The 20,569-nt window shown below is 35.9% G+C and overlaps 1 protein-coding gene across 2 annotated transcripts in view; it reads right to left on the bottom strand.

Moving 5' to 3' along the window:
- Positions 1-20,569, bottom strand: part of TENM3 (teneurin transmembrane protein 3) — a 419,680-nt gene that overhangs the window by 366,971 nt on the left and 32,140 nt on the right. For both annotated transcript variants that reach the window (XM_058837712.1, XM_058837711.1), the window contains exon 2: positions 15,532-15,604. The gene's annotated coding sequence lies outside the window, so the exon portion shown is untranslated. The remainder of the gene's footprint in view (positions 1-15,531; positions 15,605-20,569) is intronic.

Here is a 20,569-nt window from a genome sequence, read left to right as displayed (position 1 = left end):
TATACATTCATGACCTGAATTATGAGTTTCCCAAACAAGAAAATAAAAAAAAAATAATAATAAAAAAATTATATGCTACCCTGAAAAGGTGATTACTAGTCAAAAGTCAGATGGAATATCTTTCACTGAACTAATAGAGATGCACTATTCTGACAGTGTTAACAAGAAAGGACTGCAGGTCCCAGGAGCTTAAGGCTCTGAAGAGACTTTGGCACAGTTCCCTCTCCTTGTCCACACTGGCAAACGTCCCCATTCTTGCCTTAAATTAGGCTTTGCAGTAGAGATGATTAAGCCTCCTAGTAAGAGTCTGACCTCATGGAATCCTGTTCACTGTGTGTGCAGCGCTTCACAGGGCTCCAAGACTTGAAGGCATTCTAGATTAATCAGCCATACCACGAGGAAAATGAGCGAAAAGGATAGCTGCAAAACACAGTGATTCCAGATTTGGGGTTTAACTGCAGATGATGTTAAAAGAAATATATGCACATGCAAACAAAACTGTAAAGGCACACTCATTTCCTTGCCTCAGTTTCCTCAATAGCAGGAACAGACTACTCAAGCCAAAGCTATTTTGCATATCCAAGCTTCTCTTAACATAGCTTTTTCTTGTCTTAAGGGAATTTCTCAGCTCCCTTGAGACCATGTTGAACGTATTTCTCCTTTCTCCAGGTATTTCCCAGTGCTTTGGGAAATATTGCTCCCATTAGAAATCTTAGTTCACTTTGGATGACAACCTGTAGATCAGACTCACAAATGTCTTCTAAAACTCTTAAAAGATGATTAACTGCTTCTGAGCTCAAATGTGAAAAATCAGTCTAGCGAGCAGCTATTCCTTTGTAAAAAATGCTCCTTTCAATAATAACTTTTAAAAAGGCAAGCATTAGCATCATTATTAGGACTATACCAGGTAAGAGTTTTGCACCCGATCACTTGTGGGTTCTATTTCCCATCATGTTTTCAGCCCAACATTTGTACATTTTCCACAGTCTGGCATCAAACAGAATCAATATGCAGAAGACATGAGATTGCCTGACACATCACAGCACCCTTTCAGCCACACTGTGATGAGACTTACATGTATTACAGAATCTAATGAAGTTAATGAAATTTTGTAACAATTTAAATCAAAGTCACTTCTACTTCTGTCCATCCCCTTTGCCATGTCCACAGAATTCCTCCCTTCCTTCCTTCCAATTTGAATGATTGCAAGGTACACAGTTTCAGAAAGAAGTAACAATACTGAAGGAAATAAGAGCAGTCAAAGGTTAATACTTGCTCTGCACAGCTTTCTGAACCAGCCTCGATTTGTTTCATATAAGCACGGGCAGGGACACCAGGAAACAGCACAGCCCTGCCTTACTTCTGCTTAAATAACAACAGAACACCAGCCTCACAAATGTCAACTATGGTTAAAAAAAAGCCACATACAACTTTTTTTTTTTTTTTTTTTTTTTTTAAAGTAGAAGTGCATCTGTATCAGCATCTCCTACCTGAAACACAAAATCATTGCATATACTGTGCCTCCCTGATTTTAAGTTTTTCTGTAAGTATTTATTGACTTCCTATATGACAGTTTTTTGGCTGAATTTCAAGGCAGCTTCTTTTTCCAAGCTGAATTGGAAGTTTTTTAATCCCTTGGTTTACACTGGTAATTGGAGGTCAGGAAAAAAAAAAAAACCAAACAAATTTATTTTATCCATTACTGAGCCAATCAGAAAGAATGCCTATAGTCTGTGACACAGTAGTTTCCCCTGAAATCTCTAATTCTACTGCAGCTTATTTTTTTAATCTTTTCAAACAGAATTTTAAAAAGGAAACTTTAAAAGGTTAATGTCAATCCCATTATTTCAAATAGTCTTTACACAACTTAAGAATGTTGCCATTCAGTGTTTCCCAGGAATCCAATTAGACTCCAAATCAGAGTATCCAAATTACAAAAGCACCATAAAACCTACTGTGCTGCTGCTAACAGCATGCTGGATGATCATGTTTGTTATGCATTTTAGGAAAAGTTAATTCTCATCTAGTTTATGTTGTACTATAGTCTGATTCCACCTCCTCTGCCCACAACTTAGCTTGCACAGATATTCTCCTTTACAACAGTACAACTGTGAAGTCCCAATTAGACTGAATAAATCTGCATGTGATATTTTAGCCATTTCAAAATATTGAAATAATTCTTTGAAGTACTGTGCAGTAACATATGGTATTTTATCCTGTTTCATCGTTTGTACAGAATAGCTTGCAGTGATTTGTTACAAAATATTCTGAAATACTCTGCAGCTGTAGTCTGCAGGAATAGAAGCTTTCTCCTTTTTTCATTACTTATTAGGATCTCAGGAATGCTTTAAAAACCTTAGCAGAAGATTCACTTATAAGGGTAACAGGGTCTTGACAAACCAGCTTCTATCAAAGAGGGAAACAGATGGAAAACAAGCAGTTAAAAATGAAGGTGTACAAAATTAATTTTACTGTTTCTCTTTAGATACGTATAGCTATTAAAATAATAGAAATCTTGGAATTAAGGAGATGGGTATCACCTAGAGATATTAGCATGCTTGGAACTATGTGCAAACTTAATTTCATTAAAAGCAATGTCTGTTACGCTTCCCACCACCACCACTTTCTTCATTAAGAAGAGCAGTCAGTGACTTGCTTTAGCATTCAATGCACATTGGATGCATGTGTTCAACTGCCTTGATTTTTTTTAAAAAATATGAATCTAACAGAAACTCAGCGTGATACATCCACACCAATGCATTCATTAACAATCTTCATTTAGAAAGTACTTTTTATGTACTCACACAACAAAGGGAAATGGTTTATGCTCCAGCCCATTCGTTCATCATCTCTATTGCTGCCTTTGCAAACAGAAGTCTGAAATTCCTTTCAGGAGTCCTCTGGAGTGGAAAGTTCTATACTGCTGTTTCCAGGCATCCCTGCGTGCTGCTGCATGCCGCCTCCAAAATGCTATGCACTTTTTCCTTATATACAAACTGAAAGTGCTTGGCACCATGGTAAAAAAAAGCCTGACATGCCCTTAACACACCTTTTTTAGACTTCAGTTATTCTTTTCATCTGTCTGCACTGTCAGGCTTTAGAGGCTGTGTGATTCGCAAGCCATGAGGACGTTGTGGTTTGTGTAGCAGACAGATCTGGGCAGGTTGGCAGCTGCAGGTAAAGCAGAACCACTGCCCGATCCCTACGCCTCTCCCCTGTGCTTGATGACAATTATTCACAGTAGCAACACAAGCAGATGCACTAAAGCAAAGCTACTACAGTTCCCAGCCCAGCACATTCATTCACAGTGTTAGAAACTTCCCAAAATATCACTGAATGAAAATCATTCCTTAATGGCAATGCAGTCAGTCAGACCCTATACTACATGCTGTAATTATTAAATCATTCTGTAACCACAGATAAGAATAACTGGATAATTTTAATAATTTTCAAACAAAACATAGAAATGAAAATTAAAAAAAAGTGAACACTGGTGAATATACATGATTAGAATATAGTTTACAGAGAAGCTATCTAAGCACTGCCTATGCAGATAACAAAGCCTTATAAAAAAACTGGAAAGGATGGTGTGGAAAATGCTAGTTAAAGATACATTAAAGATAAAGATATGTTAAAGATAACATAGGGTCCTAGAGTTCTAGAACATTAGCTGTAAATGCATATAATAAGTTAAAAAAAAAAAAAAAGAAAAAAGAGGCTTTTCAACCTTACCAAAGGAATCTGAGATAAAGCAGGAGGGACAGAATATTCTTTCAGGTATTTCTATGATATTGTTCAAACTGTCCAGCATTCCATAAATTAATCCAAAACACACATTCCCTGTTTATTTACAGATGCATTATGATGTGCTTATTCTAATAGCAACCTAACTGTGCACATGGCAGTGCATGTAAGTGTGGTTACAATTTCCAGTGGTATGAGTCCTTTGTGGTTACCGACCAAGCAATGAAATTTTATTACTATAGTGATAAAGCTCATGTATGAATCTTACAAAAGATGAATGACCTCGTTTTTCCTCAAAGGGGAGTTCCACTGTTACAAGAGCGACGGCTGGCAAAATAATTATGCCATCAAAAGACTTAACTGATTCAGCTGGAGCTCAAGACCTGTCAGTAATGCTGCTCACGAACGCTACTGAAAACGCTTATGAACCTAGCAAAAATGGCATTAGAAGACTGACAGTTTTTCAGATAGATAATATTCCAAAGAAATCTGGGTGAAGTTAGAAAAAGAAATAGTGAGAGATGATTCACCTGATCAAAAGTGAAATTAGAAATTTATGTTAAAAAAGGATATATTCATATACTGGCATTAAAAATTGTTAAATTTCTAAAATCCTGTATCTGGGGAGGTATCCAGCAAGCATTATAAACAGGAGCAATACTTGTTTTAAATGGATTGCACATTTAAGCCTTGAAATGTAACAGTTAAAACCTGCAAAAAAATACCATGCATTAGTTCTTTTATGATAGAATTTATTATAATGGCAAATTCTACCATGCACAATGGTGTACTTGGAATAGTATTTCCAAGGAACACTCATGCATAGATTTAAGTTACAACCACTGCAACTGAACACTCCCAAACTAAAGAAATGCTTACAATGGTGTTACAAACAAATAAGAAACCCACTTGGCAGTAACTTACAATGAAACATAAATTATTCCCCCCCAGTTTACAAAAAGACACAGTTATAAGTGAAAATATAACACAAAACTAGGCAGAATGTTAAAAAGCTACTTTACAGGTATTATTAACAGCAATATTCAGCTTTTTAGCATCAAAGAATAACAACACTAAACCCTCCCTTGAAGGTGATTGTTTCCATTGTTGATAGGTCAGTAACTGAGATTTCAAAACTTTACCTCTGACTAGAAGATATCAAGTCTTTTTAGGTCATGGGGTCCTACATGAGGTCTCTCAGAAGAAAGCATAATAGTCCTAAAATAACAAGCACACACAGAGGTTTCTCTTAATTTGCCCTGTTGGATTCCCATAATAAGTGCTTAATAGCTCCAACCCCAGAGCAACTCTGCAGTCATCAACAAGACCATTTACCACATGATTTAGCAAACATATTTCCAAGACTTTCACTTACATGTGCTATGCAAAATTAGAATAGAAATTAATGTAGGACAATTTATGAGTAATGTTACTCTGGGATTCACAGTTCTTTGCTTATCAGATCCACAAAAGAATCTCAGCTTCCCAGAGGCATAAACAAGCCACACAGTACCATCCTCTTCCTCACCATTTACTGCACTATGGGCAACCAGTCCAAGACTGTGCCCTTTCCATTTCCAGACCATCTGGGATTTGGGTTTGAAGACTGACAATGAAAAAAGTAATAAAATTTAGTGACATTCACATAAACCCACGGTGAAACTCAACTGTTTGTAGTATCCAAACAAAATATGCAGCCATCTTTCACAGAACGTATTTTCCTTACCCTAGATTACTGCCTCAATCTGGGAACTGGAGCACCATGCAGACTTCTGAGTAACAGCTCAGCTAATTGCCAGCTTTGCCTTCCTCTGTACCACCACTAGCTAAGCATTCCAAACAGCAGGAGGCACAAATGTAAGGCTAGCTGAAATCAGAGGTACCTAGAAGATTGCAGAGACTATTTTAACTGATGGATGAACACTGTTTCCTGGCTCTCTCACTCAACCTTTTCCATAATCTTGTATGAGGGGAATGTGTGACCATCATGCAAACTGAGAGGTGAGGGCAGAACCCATTTTAACGGCCTCTCTTGTCCACCACCTTCTCCACACTTAACAATCCATATAAATTAAGTCCATCCATGTAGCTATTGTGTGATATTATTATTCCTTAAAGAAAGTAGAGTCCTCCAACAGAGGACACACAGCTCTAGCTCAAGTCTTCACAGTACTGATTAGCTTATAGATCTGGCAACATAAACTTCAGCCAACTTGGGGTTGCTTATATTTTTTTAACCCCTCTCCCTCAGTTCTAAGGCAACGGGATCTACTCTAACTTTACATATTTTTCTTTAGTGAAATAACAGTCATGGTCAGTGCATGCTCACCACTCCTGGTTCTATTTAGTTTATTCCTGCATTCCACCAGCAGTAATTGAAAAGTATCCAATTAAATACATTCATACAGAATGATGGTCTAATACTTCAAATAAGGAAGTGTTTTCAGAAGAGCAAAGTCTTCTCTTTTAACAGACTGTCAATTGATTTTGTTAAAATTATTTCATTCTGACCACATTCTAAAGGATTGACAATTAAGTACAAAAGAGTCTTATGGTCTTTTCCATGATCTCATAAAAACAAACAAAAAAAGATTCAGTGGAGTTTCGTCACCATACAAGACCTAACTTGATACAACCTTCTGTGCAGGCAATGAATTGCTGATAGTTACCTTTGTAAGTAAAATTCCCCAAGCAGAGCCAAATCGACCTGGCACAGCTTCTGCTGGAGAGGAAAGTAGCTGTTTATTTCACATGAGGAGTCATCAGAAGACTTTAAAAACCCACACTGTCCAAAATGACACAAAATGGAAGAAAGTTGGACTGGTGGTGTCTCCCTATGTCCCCAGAAAACTCACAGAAACCTTCAAACCTAAGTTGTATTTTAGACATATTTTTATCATCATCTTGACATGTGTGCTTGTAGAAACAAAAGAAACTAAATTGTCTTAGTTAGTTTTTAGTCTTTTGGTACGTCACCTTTCACAACTTTTCAAAGACCTCTCATTATAGCACTGAAATATTCATGACTAGAAGGATGGAAGAAAAATCACCAACAGAAACCCGACATGATTTCTATCTTCTTCTCTTAAAAAATAAAAAAAAGTGAGCAAGCAGGAGATAGGAAGCAACAGCTTAACATCAATTAATTTGTTTCCAGAGAAATAATAGAAGTAAATAGTGCAAGATGGGTAAATTACTGAGCTGCCATCTGCTTCTGTACTCAGCAGCACTTTAGAAACACAGAGACTACAGTGAAGTGTTTTGCAAATACTGCAGTAAAGAGGGCAGTGTGTAAACTGAGGGGAGTGAGGCAGTAAAGTAAAACTGATATCCACTCATCTGTAGGAGTTTCTTATATATGTGCCGCCTTTCTAAGCACAAAACAGAGAATCTCTTCAGATAATGTAAGCCCCACGTGTGATCTGGATCTGCACTCACCTGTTTGATGCACTTATACCCACTGATATGCAGAACTACTCACACAGAATATTTATTTTGTCCAGAAACATTCCTACTACCTCAGTAGAGTAACATATCCCTGCACAGAGAAACATCTACAATTCTAGTTTCAATTTCCTTAAAATACAACCGATCTGATTACAAGCAGACAAATAAAACAGAATAATTATAGACTAAAGAAGTATAAACACTAGCTTCTTAGTTTTTTGGAAAAGTATTTTTCAGCTACTTTTGTGATGGATTAGCTGATTTACCACATGTGCTATCTATCAATACAGTTACATATATATATATTTATATATATATTTATATAATTGCAAAAATTTATCATTCAAGGTACAAATTCCACTCAACTGGCCACTGTCTTAATGACCCATAGAAAAAAAACCTACCAACATTATATTCACCCATCAGTTTCTCACAAATGGCAACTGCCCAAAGAGCAACTTTTGCAACTTTAAGCACGTTAGTTATGCACTTTGGCTCCCATTTCTTGTCAGTTTCTGCTTCCTGCCCCCAAGATATGACACCAGGAAATCCTAACACCTCAGAAATTACGAAACACTGCTGAATCAGCAGCATCACAGAGCAACAGAGATGCCTAAGTGCACACAAGCTCAAAAATAACTACATTAAAATTAAATTTCAAGGTCTTCTAAAAAAATCCTGAAAATTCATCCACAGGCATACCATATTTAAAATTTAAAAAAAAGAAAAAAAAAAAGAAAAAAAAGAGTGAAAAGTAGAAAATAGCTAGGAAAAGCCATTAGTACATACAAGTACAGGCAGCAGGAGGAATACAGCAGAACACACTTGGTTTCTTTTGTCTAAGTGCTCATATGCATCAGAGCCTCTACGTCTCTCACGCAGAGCTCTCTTTTCTCACACTACTTCTCAGGTTCTGGTGGAACACCTCTCCTGCATTGTGTTTGTTTTCGTACAAAATACATACATACTGGACTTCTAGACAAACATGCAGATGACTTTTACAATTTACATCAACTGAATTATCTCCTTTATCTCAAGTTTAGACAACTGTAAGAATTACCATTTCTGAATAGTGCATATTCACTCTCTGTGAGGGAGCAGCCCTGGACTCTCCTATGATTTTTCTAACTACAAAGAAGAATCCTGTTAAAATGTCTTGTTCAGAAATAATGACAGAATTTCTAGACAGGCAAAAAAGTCAAATTTTATTTTTTGAGCTAAAAATTCTAATACAAATATTAACCTTCAAATGAAGATATTCTTCCCTGCCCTGAAAAGAATTAAAATAAAAAGAAGTGTCTCAGAAAGTTCAGTCATTGATTATTAAGGCATTTACAGTGTGTACACCTGCTGAAAGCAAAATTGGCACAGACAACAAATCTATCCAAACAATCTGGTGACATAATACTAAATTGCTACTCAAAAAATTCACCACATGATTTGTTATCTCAGAACCTTTCAGTTTAATTGCAATTAACGCTACATGAATAGAGTCATCTAGGACTGTGACCACCAAAGCTTCTAGAATTATTCTAAAATTATCCTTTTAGCCATAGTTTTCAAGGTAAAGCTGCTTAGAATTAAGCAAGTGAATTAACAAAAATATTAAGGAATTCTGGGTTCAAGAACTGGTATGAGAAAGCATTAGTCATTAAAGAAATAAGTATTTCTCAGGGTATGCCAACCCTGAAAAAGCTAAATGCTGGAAGGTCAGCTTTAGGTCAATGTACACCTGATTCTCTACACTACAACACAGGAAAACAAAGCTCCCAGGCTCCTCTGTGAGAGACAGCTAGGGCTATCAAAGAGACATCTGCAGATTTCTTAACAGACACACTGATCTAAATCAAACACTCCTGGATGCAAATGGAGCATTAAGTCAGATGACTTATGGAGAAGTTCTAAATTTATCATGGAAAGATAGCAGCAGCATAATTAAGGCTGTTATCAGCTTCCACTGTGAATATTTGCTATCAGCTCTCCAGTTCTCGCCTCAGACATCTGACTTGATTTAGCAACTAATACACATTAAAGGCAGAGTTCAGTACTTACAGGAAGGTTACGTACAACTACACATTTTTCATATTCCAATTTTCATATCATTTACCATTAATTACGTATTTCTTCAAGTAAATTTGCATAAAAAAGAATTATTTTGAATAAAGCACACTGATTTTGATAGTTTAACTGGCGATTCTAGTGACCTGAAAAGGAACATTTAGTTCACAAAGGCATTCATTGATAGCTACACAAGTTTGTTTTATTAATTTAACTCCTAAGATTTTCAATAAGCAGAACCAAGCATTCAATTTGTGAATACCTCACCTTTTACAAGATTACAAGGGGTCACGAAAATTACTACTGATCTCTCCGTACTGAGAGTTACGTAAGCTGCTCCTTTGTTCTGCAGATAACTGAGCTCTGTGTGTGAGCAGTGTTCTATCTCCAACATTGGCAGTGCACATGTAATTGCTAACCTGCTTCCTTTTAGTTAAGGTTCCTTTAATCCTTAAAGTTGGTCTTTTCTCCACCTTTTCTGCTTCATCTTGCCAAGAAATCCAGGTGTTTACAAAACCAGATTACAATTTAATAAAATTTGCACAATTTTTAAGTGTTCACATAGCCTAACTCCAAAAAAACCCAAAAAAGGCAGCTTGAAAATGACTGAGATTTTTCCTCTTCTATAGCATTTTTGCACCCACTTTGTGCAACATGTGAACTTAGCCCCTGAAGAGCCAGTAGACAAAGATAAAAGCTAACTACTAAAACACCATTACAAAATTATCATTACTTGGAAACCAGACATGATGTCCCAAGGTGACACTGAAAGTAAAAAGTCAGTGGTGGATGTGGCCTGTTCTATCATAGCCCTGCTGTCAGCACATTCTCTCTAGCAGCAAAGAAACGAAGGTGATGTATTTGTTGCAAACCATGTTCCTTAAAAAAACCATGCCCCAATCCTTCAAGGTGATCTATGAAGCCAGAGATGCTTCAGGCAAGTACACAGGTTCTTCTTGCAGTGAAAAATTAGCATGCATGAGATCACACTGTAGTCACACGTTCCTTGTAATGTTATTTGCAGACAGTCCTTTAACAATTTTAAAGCTTCCGAAAGAATATGGGCGTTCATCATTAGCCTTATCAACTTCTTATCACTGGTTTTGCAGTGCAGCAGTTACAGACAGACAAAACAAACATGACAGAAACCATGGGAGGAAAGAAAAAAAAAAAAAAGAGCTTTTAGAACAAAACCAAACCGAAGTACTTTTCAAGAAGCAGCTAAAGCTACCAAGTGAAGACTGAATACTCGCTCATCACATCATTTACAGATCCCTAAAGGAAACAATTTGCCACTGTCAAACAACGCTAAGCAGTCAATGGTAACATCTATATTTAGGCTAACTCTTAATTATAAAAGATGGCAGCGGTTTTTTTGGCCCTGAAATAATCTAAAAAATTCATTTTCTGGAGAAGGTTTTTATTACTCAATAGGGAGAAAGTAGTAACGTGCTTTTGCCAAGTAAAATTATCACCATATCGGTCAAAGTCAGAAGCTTCCCAAAACATTCCTCTTCTGTCATCTGACACACCAGAAAAATTAGTGAACTAATGACAATAATAGCTTAATGTGGTCTTGCCAACACAAGGCAGGTCCCACACTGATTTCAAGGGAAATAACAGTGGTGTACAGGAAACCTTGAGAGACAATAAATTTCTGAAAGGCAATAACAGGTCCTTGCTATTCTTGGTAGCTTTCACAACATCTGGCTCATGATACCTATAAATCACCTTTAAGTAGAAAGCTTCACAAACCTGCCTAAACCTCAGACCCACAAGACCCCGGACCATGGAATAACAGCCTCCCCCTCTTAGTGCCTTATATATTCAGCCCTGCATTGAAAATATTCTTTAAAGCTTCACTGTGATGCCTCATTGTAATTACAGCTGTACAAAACAGAAGCCATTTACATCCCGTGCTGCCCAGACCACCCGTGTCAGAAACAAAGGCCTGGGGCTTCCCATACGCACAACTGCACAGCGAGACAAGCGCTGCAGGTTGCAGCCTGCCCAGAGAGTTAGAATGGCCAGATTCCTACGCAGTCCCATCGCCTTGAGCACAAGTATTATCATGCTTCTCCATTTATATGCACACAATGTTTAAAAAAAATAATAAAAAAGAAAAAAATAAATCCTTAGGTACATCAAACTTCTACCAGAGCTCCCCACTCAGTTTGGCAAAACTCTACGAGAAGTTTTGCACTGCGTTGCTTTTTGCAGACAGATGAGGAGGGATTCAAACTACTTTGCTATGCCCTGATCTCACTCTATTTCGAGGGTTAAATTGGAGATACCACAAACCGGTACCTGGAAGTTACAGAATTACACAGAATTTTTACCTCTCTGCATGAAGTCATGTATATTTTTTTTCTACTTTATTTCAAGTTTTAGATAAGTCAGAATATAATTGAAGACTCACAATATATGGGATTATTTAAGAACTTTTATAAAAGACACAAATAAAAGCTAACCTTTTAAACTTGAATTATCTGGAAAAAAAAAATCTCTTCTATGCTTAAAAATCTCTCAAAAATCTTTGGGTTTTCCATGCAAGCAAGGGAAAACAAAGGAATTAAAACATTTTATGTAACATTTCAGTAAAGGCCAAAAACATGTATTTCTTCATTTTTGTACTCTCACATCTTTTGTTACATCCTCACCAAATACAGCAGATCTCAGCAAGATATTTAACCAGGCTAAAAGACACTCTGATTGAAGTTTTGAGAACAAAAGCAGGTTGAAAACATGTTCCACTTTGTATTAAAACATTCACTTCTTCATTGTCTTATGTGATTCATACCAAATTAAAAAAAAAAAAAGAATTTAAGATACACAACATTTTCAGTATGTATTTCTGAAATTGTTTTTTTAAATTAAAAATAGCTGATATAATTTTCATCTGTTTAATGAATCCCATCAGTTATTCATACATTCTTTATCAAGAATCAATCAAAGTTATGCTTGAGAACAAGGACAAAAAGCAAGCAGGATCAGGAGTACAGTAAGATTTCCTTACACTAACAACTATCATAAATTATTTACTGAACTTCAAAGCTTTGAAACTGGTGATGAATATGGTGGGGAAAAATAAGATGTGTTTGTTTACTATCAATTATTTATTACATATGTTTTACAGTATAAGATGAAGAAAATAATAAAAATGTATTGTGCTCATTTCACCAAAATTTACTGTTCTTTCTATCCATTCAGAGATTATGAATGAATTATTTGGTAACTTTGTAATAATAAGACATGCAAAAATCCTGACATGTTAAAAAAAAAGATTTAATCCATACTTTGCAGTAAGAAATATACATCTATATATGCAAAACATTACTCAAGACTAGGGAAAATGAAGTCCTGAATAAAAAAAAAAGTTATATAAGACAACTCAAGTAATAAAACATTCAGAACCAAGAATACAAACGATAGCTGAACTAAATTCAGTTCCAAACCAGACAGATCAAAGAATTAACATGTCAGTCCCTCTACAGAAAGCAGGAACCAAACCAGCTGAGCCATGAAAGGTCCAAATTTTCTAGTGATAGGAAGTAAATCCGGGATGCCCGGCTGTATGGCAGATAGCTGCTGTTTTTAATGTGCCTTAGGTCAGACTTGGTAAACTTCACACTTCTAACCAGTGCTGTTTGTAATAGATTGGATGAAGCACGTTTACAAAAGAATCAATAAATGTAAAGACTGGAAAGAATTAGAGAGGCTTGCAGGCTTGTACCTATTGTCTGGGGGAATTAGATGTCAGTTTGAGCACTATAACTCCAACAAAGGTTTCCTAGTTTTAATTTACTAGAACACATAATAGGCTATGTAGAAGCTGGGAAACACCCATCTGTCCGAATATATTACTTAACAAACAGTTTAATGAATGTTACAAACATTATTATAGTCTGGCATACTCTTCTGCTCATTCACTCCTACTTTGCAATCTTATCATCAAAGGGCACTTCTTTGTGAGGCTGTTCCACTAAGCCACAGAAGTAAGAAACAATGCAACATGCTCAAAACATGGATCTAAATAAATTGTGAAGCACAGGAATGATAAAAGCAATATAAATAACGAGTGATACACAGCCTTCTAATCTGTCTCACACAGCATATAATATATATATAAAAATATATTTTAAGAAAATTTCCCATTTGTAAACTACTCTATAAAACAAACGTATAAAATAAGGCAAGTAAATAACTGTTGGATACAGTGAAAAGAAAAAAAAAAAAACAACAAACCTAACCAAACAAAAAAACCCCAACCAAACCAAAAACCAAAACACCACCAACAGGATTTTCTAAAAATTTCAAAAAGACTGCTGATGTCAGAAAATATAGCTCAAGTCTAGTTCACATAATATCTTTCCTGAGGTGGTTCAATACTTCACCTAGTTCTTGTGAAACAGAATATACATACCTTTTTCTAATCAAATTTTCACAATTAAAATTATTTTATACAACAGCTCAATCTGACTTTACTTCAAATGTGCAGCCTAAATAAAAAAGACAACTTCTGTATTCCAATAAAAGAAATAAGACACAAGGTTTAGTTTAACACCATGCCAAACTTCAATGTTTACCTTTGATATTTACAATACATTTCCCCACATAATCTGATATATAAAGTAGAAAATAAGGAAACACAGATGAACAAACCGTCCATAAGCTTCTCCAAATAAACCATATGGTCTAGTGTTCCAACAGACAAAATGAAATTTTAAACACAATAGGATTGTTTAATGCCATATTCCACAGGGTAAAATTGGATACAGAAGGTTGAATTTCTCCATCCCAGGTTCCCTCTTCAAACCACAAACTGTTCATGTGCAGCTGATAAGTACAGTATCTCTGAAACTCCCTTTATAACCCAGTGCATACATTGAAACAATCACTGGAGTGCATTTTTTCCCAGGGAAATGTGCAAAGAACCCAATTTCTCAAGACAGAAATGTATTCTATCACAGGGTTTTGAATAACAAGTTATTGAGTTCTTGTTCTATCATGATGGGAAAGTCTCACTTGGGACTTTTTGGTTCATTTGACAAGAAGTTGTTATGACTGTAAAGGCAAAGGTATACATATATCTACATCACAAAGAATGTCCTTGTTACCAAGAAAGACTTTGTTGATATTCCTAACCCCAGTCAAAGAAAAGCATAACCTGTATTCATTCTTACGTATTAAATGCTTGCATGTTCAGATATGAGAACGTTGCTGTATGTGTCTCACTGTATGCTGGTGGATTTGGATTTGGATTCCATCCTGTCAGCAACAACCTGTGTGGTTGATGCTCTCACATGTGCTTCAACCAGTACAAAGTGCTGCTACACTCCATCTACAGCAATGTGTATTTGAAATCCTGCTTTCTTCTCATTTAAATCTACTTTAACAACTTGAGAGCCTTGTCACTTGGACAGCCAAGTTCATGATTTTTAAAGAAAGTTCACTGCAGGCAAATCCCAAAGGGATATTTGAGTCTCTCTTTTTGTCCGGTCACATCAAAAGAAAGCTTTAAAAAGGGTTAATTGATGCTTTAAAATAAAAAGGAAGTGCATTCCACAACAGAAGCTCGTGTTTATGCTCCTTTGGTTCATTGTAGAAATCTAGTTGACAGAAATTGGAATGAAAAGCTTAAAAACAGCTATTCTAGAAAAAGCTGCCTTAGAAAAAGAGAACACACAATTAACATTTTGGTATATCCTTAGCCTAGTAAATGATAGTATTCCACAGTGCAGTAACACATTACACAGTTCCTTCTCTGAAAAGAAATCTTACTAAAATTTATATTTCAGCATATTCCTTAATGACTAAAATAACACAAATTTAAGTAGTTAAGATGTTAAAAAGTAAAATCAATGCTTCATTCTCTTGGTAACCCCCTACCTTGCCCAATAAAGGGAGAGTTACTACCGCTCTTCTCTAACTGATGAGTGCCCAGTTTTTAAAACTGAGGTGCAGGGGCTGGAACTCAAATATTTTGAAAGTAGGCAAAACCCATCTTCAGTCAATAAAGTTTTTTCACAGTGAGAAACTTCAGGGAAATACTGTCCTGGCAAAAAGTGTGACTGTCCTTGCCTCAACCAAAAACTAGACTCCCAGATATACACTCCTATAAAAACCATATCATCATGGTTACAAAACCAACCAAATATTTAAAGTAGATTTTCTGCTGCCAGTGAGAAAGGGAAGAAACACACCTATTTACTCCAGTGGATGAAGGGTAAAAGGTATGTAACACTGATAAAAGATAAGCAGCTTTTGATAATGACAGCTTACCTCTAAATTAAAGAAATAGTTGCCTGATCGTTGCCAATGTCTCACAGACTTTCTTTCACCTTGCAATAGATTCCTATGGAAAATGGAAAGCCAATTATTGAAGCAGAATTAACCAGAAATGTGCTCTTTCTCACTAACACAAAATTACAATCAGACTACATATTTTTTTTAAGTATTTCAGTGTAAGAACTGTTCTCCTCTACGAGGAGAAGAAAGCTGTCAAGCAAGAGCTGCAGGATGAAAGCAGCTGCTTTGGTTTATGCTCAGGTTCAGGAAGAGAGGAAAAGGGGTCAGTGGACAACAACAGAAAGATGAAGCAGTCTGCTCCTACTTGATAGCTCATCCCAAACCAGTAAGTATTAACCCCAGGGATGGGCAAACACCCACTCAGGATGCTCAGAGAGGTCATGGGTCTCCATCCTGCCGGGATTCAAGACTCAGCTGGACACAGCACTGAGCAACTTCATCTAACCAGTCCTGCTTGGAGCTGATCAAGGACATGAATGAGGAAACCTCTGGAGGTACCCTCCAAACCTAAATAATTATTCATATACAATCAGAGAATAATTTTTAACCAGTTGTTTTCTAGTCGTTTAACCTCTGCATTTAGGCTCACTGTACTCCTGCCAGAGCAAATAGCCTGAAGAATATAGCAGCCCCCATGGTACATGAAAAATTGTTAAGTCACTGGCACATAGCAGAAATAAGTAATTTTGGAATTTTCTGATACCCAGAGAGGTAGCAGGCTCCAGGACACCTGAGATATGCTGGTTTTTTGGATACGACAATTATTTCTCATTTAATTTTTAAATATTGAAAAAGAAATAATTTTTGTTCTGCGCATTCTCCAGGAAATTTCCAAGCTAGTATAGAAGCTGATTGATTGCTTTGTCTAATTATAAATTTCAGGGCGTCACTAAATACCACCCCAGAGAATGGTTCCATATTTTAGGTACCCCTGTGAATAATTTCTCATTTTTTTCCTCCTGTAAGAATCTCTATGTAGCATGTAGTTCAGCTTCAAATCTTTACTCTCAAGTAGATTTTCTATCAATATATTTCCACTGCTAATCTAGACTAAAAAGGCAGAGCAAAAGAAACATGCGTCTAAGAGACAACAACTTAAACTTAGCACTAACGTGACAAATTTTTCTTTCCACAAAATTAAACCTGTCAGTCCACACCTGTTCATGAAGACGGAAACAACTCAGTATTCCAGCAACTTCTATTCCAGCAATCTTTCAAAACAAAAGTCTAGGCTTACTATGCTCATCTCCAGTACAGGAATCATTAACATAAACTATCTCTTGATTCATGAGCATCACAGCAGGTGAGACATTACTTTCTCCCATTCTGCACTTGCAGTTGATTTTTCCATGTTTATGCTGTTCAGATAGACAAGCAGTACGGCACATTCAGCTGCAAACCCCTTCAAAAGCACACCTGACACTGCTTTAGATTAAATACATGCTGCAAGTACCAGTGTGGGATACTTTGTGCACAGAGATCCATAAGATTATACTGCTGTTAAGACATTCACATAATTTAGCCCATTTGAGAGATTTTTGAATGCTGGTGCCATTTATCATACTACACATGGTACTGGTACAGCTAATCAATAGTATTTGTAATTTAGCAAGACTGAAACAGCAATCCTACAGTCCAGAACAACAAACATGGCTTGATTATGCACACTCAGTTATGAAGGATGAAAAAAAATTTTTTTTTGCTAATGATGAATTAACAAAGAATTCTGTTTTTTAAATGCCATGCAGCCCACATAGCATTAATTATTGCAATCCTCATCTGAATTGACATCATTTACATAAGACAAATACCATACTTCATAATGGCCTAACTAAAATTTTAGAGCATTTTCTTGACCCAAATGGCATGTTCTATTTTTGTCAATTGCGTTTATTAAAAAGAAGAAAGCAAATTAAGACAAAGTAGCAGGGGAAAAAAGTAATCTTAGAATGTTCAGGTAGTTTCTGTGCTGTAGAAACCACATATACAAATGCCAGATTTTCTTTAATTATTTTTCTCCTTACTGTATCATTAAACCAGCCAAGAGACCCTATGTTGGTAGCTGTCCTAAGGAATCAATTTCAACTCTTGACACAAAATAGAACACACTAGGACATTTAGCAAAAAGTCAATTATATTATGAAACATTTTAGCTAACAAAGATAAACTTTTTGCATTTCTGTTCCCATTTTACAGCTTTATCAGCATTTTAAGGAATCAAACAAATTGTCCTTATTTCACTGTTTCCCAAAATCTAAAGACGGCTACTTAATGAGCAAAAACATTTGCTTGCAACCCAGAGTAATCCTCACATCCTAAGAACCTTTCAGATAAGGTAACTCTCTCAGGAGCCTGAAAATAACTTTTTTAGTGGTTATCATATTTTCTGATTTGCAACTTATCACTGTTTATTTTTCCTCTACTAGAAAATACCCAAACATTGGGTCTTATCTCTTAGCCTTACTGTATAATTTACTGCCACAAAGATAAAACCACGTAGTTGATCTACTCACATCTCTAGCTCAGACCTACAGCTCCTTATCACACGGCTCTATACAGCTCAATGTATACAAGAGCAGTAGCCCAAACCAATTACTCTGATATCAACTACTAGATCTTTCTACCTAAGAATTCCAAACCCCACCCCTCAACTTAGATACCGGTTACTCTATGTTCCAACAAAGCAATAGAAACAAGGATATTAGTTCTGATCTATGTTTTCAGTTACTGATTTCTGTGAAGCCCTGAGAGACCATGTGAAGCTTGGGGTTTGGGGTTTTTTTGTTTGTTTGGGTGTTTTGGTTTTTGCTGGGTTTTTCATTGGGGGAAAGGAAGGTTTAGGATTTTTTCAGTTTGTTTTTTGAGTGTTTTGTCTTTTAATTAAACATTTTCCTTTACAGATAAAAATAATTGTTTAAGCATGGCTATGCTTTCTCCATCCCATATCAAAACCTTTTAATCTCTTACACTATCATTTATAATTGGTAATCTAATTTTTCCTATAAATGCCTATTTTTCATCTCTGGGTCATGTCAGTGAATATTTCTTTTCTCTCAATATACCTGTTCTCACAATGCATCAAAAAGGAGAAATCTGAAAGTAGTTATCTAATATACATATACTTATTGGAAGTTGGTTTAAGCTTAGTGTGTTGTTTTAGAAGGTTAATACTGACTGGGATCAAATACAAAGGTTATTTGTATTTCCACTTATTTTAATAAAGTGCCAATAAGAAGCAAATGAAAGACGAATTTCTGATTGCAAGGACTGAGGTGTTAAATATAAAACTACATAAACTATATTTAAACCAGCAAGCAACTAATTCCTATTCAATTTATGGAATTGTGCTATATACATCACACTCTTATTCAGCAGAGGGCATTCCACTGGTCAGATATTATTACAAAAGCCAGGACTGGGACCATTCTTTTTTCATAAATGGAAAAACCAGGTTAAAAGTTAAAGGTAATTTTCATAAATTCAGTGGCAGGCATGAAAAGAATCAAAGTCCATAATTAAAATACTTTTACTGTATTCTGCAAAGAAAATGTATTATCTTTAGATGCTAATTAACTGTTTGATTTTAAATATTAATATTTCTTTCAGATGAAACGTGCCTAATTTTACCCAAATAACAAGTAAACACAGAACAAACCTGATATTTAACATTCCCTTCCATGCACCTCAAAACCAAGAATGTGCTAGATGCAAGAAACAATATCTTGAAATTGTATACTCTGCTTTTCAAAATATAGAAGACTTAAATAGAATTGGTTTCATATAAATTGAACATCACCCATCTCTACCTGAAAGGCCTAACATCTGTTACTAGTTCAATGAAAGTACATAAAAGAATAAACAAGCTGCCCAATACATCTTGGGGTATGTTTATATCAAGATGGAAACAATTTAAAATTGGAAATAATGTTTATTTACATCATCAATATTCTATGCTTGATTTTCTTTCTTATTTGTAATTTTTTTCTTTTAAATCATCTTAGAATGTTTTTGAACAGCTGGTTCATTCTCTTGGTTCTCTTTGATATCTACGTATTTGGAATTTCATACCCAGGGTTTTTCTAGAGTATCCCAAATTAATTGACACATTTTATTTCTAAATCATCTACTTACCAAATAAACATGACCACCTCACATTAACTAACTACATAGTAGCAACATGTTAGGCTAGAGACTAATTATTCTAATTATCTTAGGGTTTACAGCTCAGACAGATTCTTAACTCCTGATGAAATCTCCTGTTTTTTTGCGACAGTACATACTGAAAACATTGCTGTTTTTAAAAGTTGAGCCATAGAGAATATTTTTGTGCATTTGCCATAGGCAAATAGTATTTTCTTCTGGACAATTTGATCTTGCACTGTAAATTGTACACACAGAGCATGTTTCACTCACAGATCAATTCGGTAAACGGAAGCACAAAATTTCTGAAAGGGAAGGATTTTGCTTTAAGATCTTCCGCATCATTATTTTTTTCACTTACTTGGTCAGAGAAGACAACTGGACACTTACAGCACGCAATGTATTTCATTGCTCTCCTTTTGAAGGGCACAGAGCTGTCAGACCATGGGTAAGAGCAGTAACGGATTTGTAACCAAGAAGTACTTTATCTTTGGGAGACCACTCAGAAAACACTAACTAGACAGCAATGGCTAAGAGGACTTTTTTGTCTCAGTAAAAATTAAAGTATTTTTGCTGTCTGTGACTGCCTTCAAACTCTGACCTTATGATGAGAAAGTCAGAACCACCTGAGTGACTCAGTAGCTTTGGTCAGGTTCACGATACAGCCTCTACAGTGGATCACTGCAAGGATGGAAAACACTTTCTCATCAAAAAATCAAGTGCCTGTGGACTGTGCTGTTTATTCTGCTGTACTGTCAATTTAAACCTTATTACCTTCAATTAACAGCTGAAAATGACTACATACATATATGCATACACACATACATTAACATGAACACGCTATGTGGCTCAAGCAACTACTTGGCTCAAG

This window comes from Poecile atricapillus, chromosome 4 (assembly GCF_030490865.1).
Source record: "Poecile atricapillus isolate bPoeAtr1 chromosome 4, bPoeAtr1.hap1, whole genome shotgun sequence".
NCBI lineage: Eukaryota > Metazoa > Chordata > Aves > Passeriformes > Paridae > Poecile > Poecile atricapillus.
The sequence above is the reverse complement of the archived record's forward strand: the minus strand, read 5'-3'. Positions and strand labels throughout refer to the sequence as shown.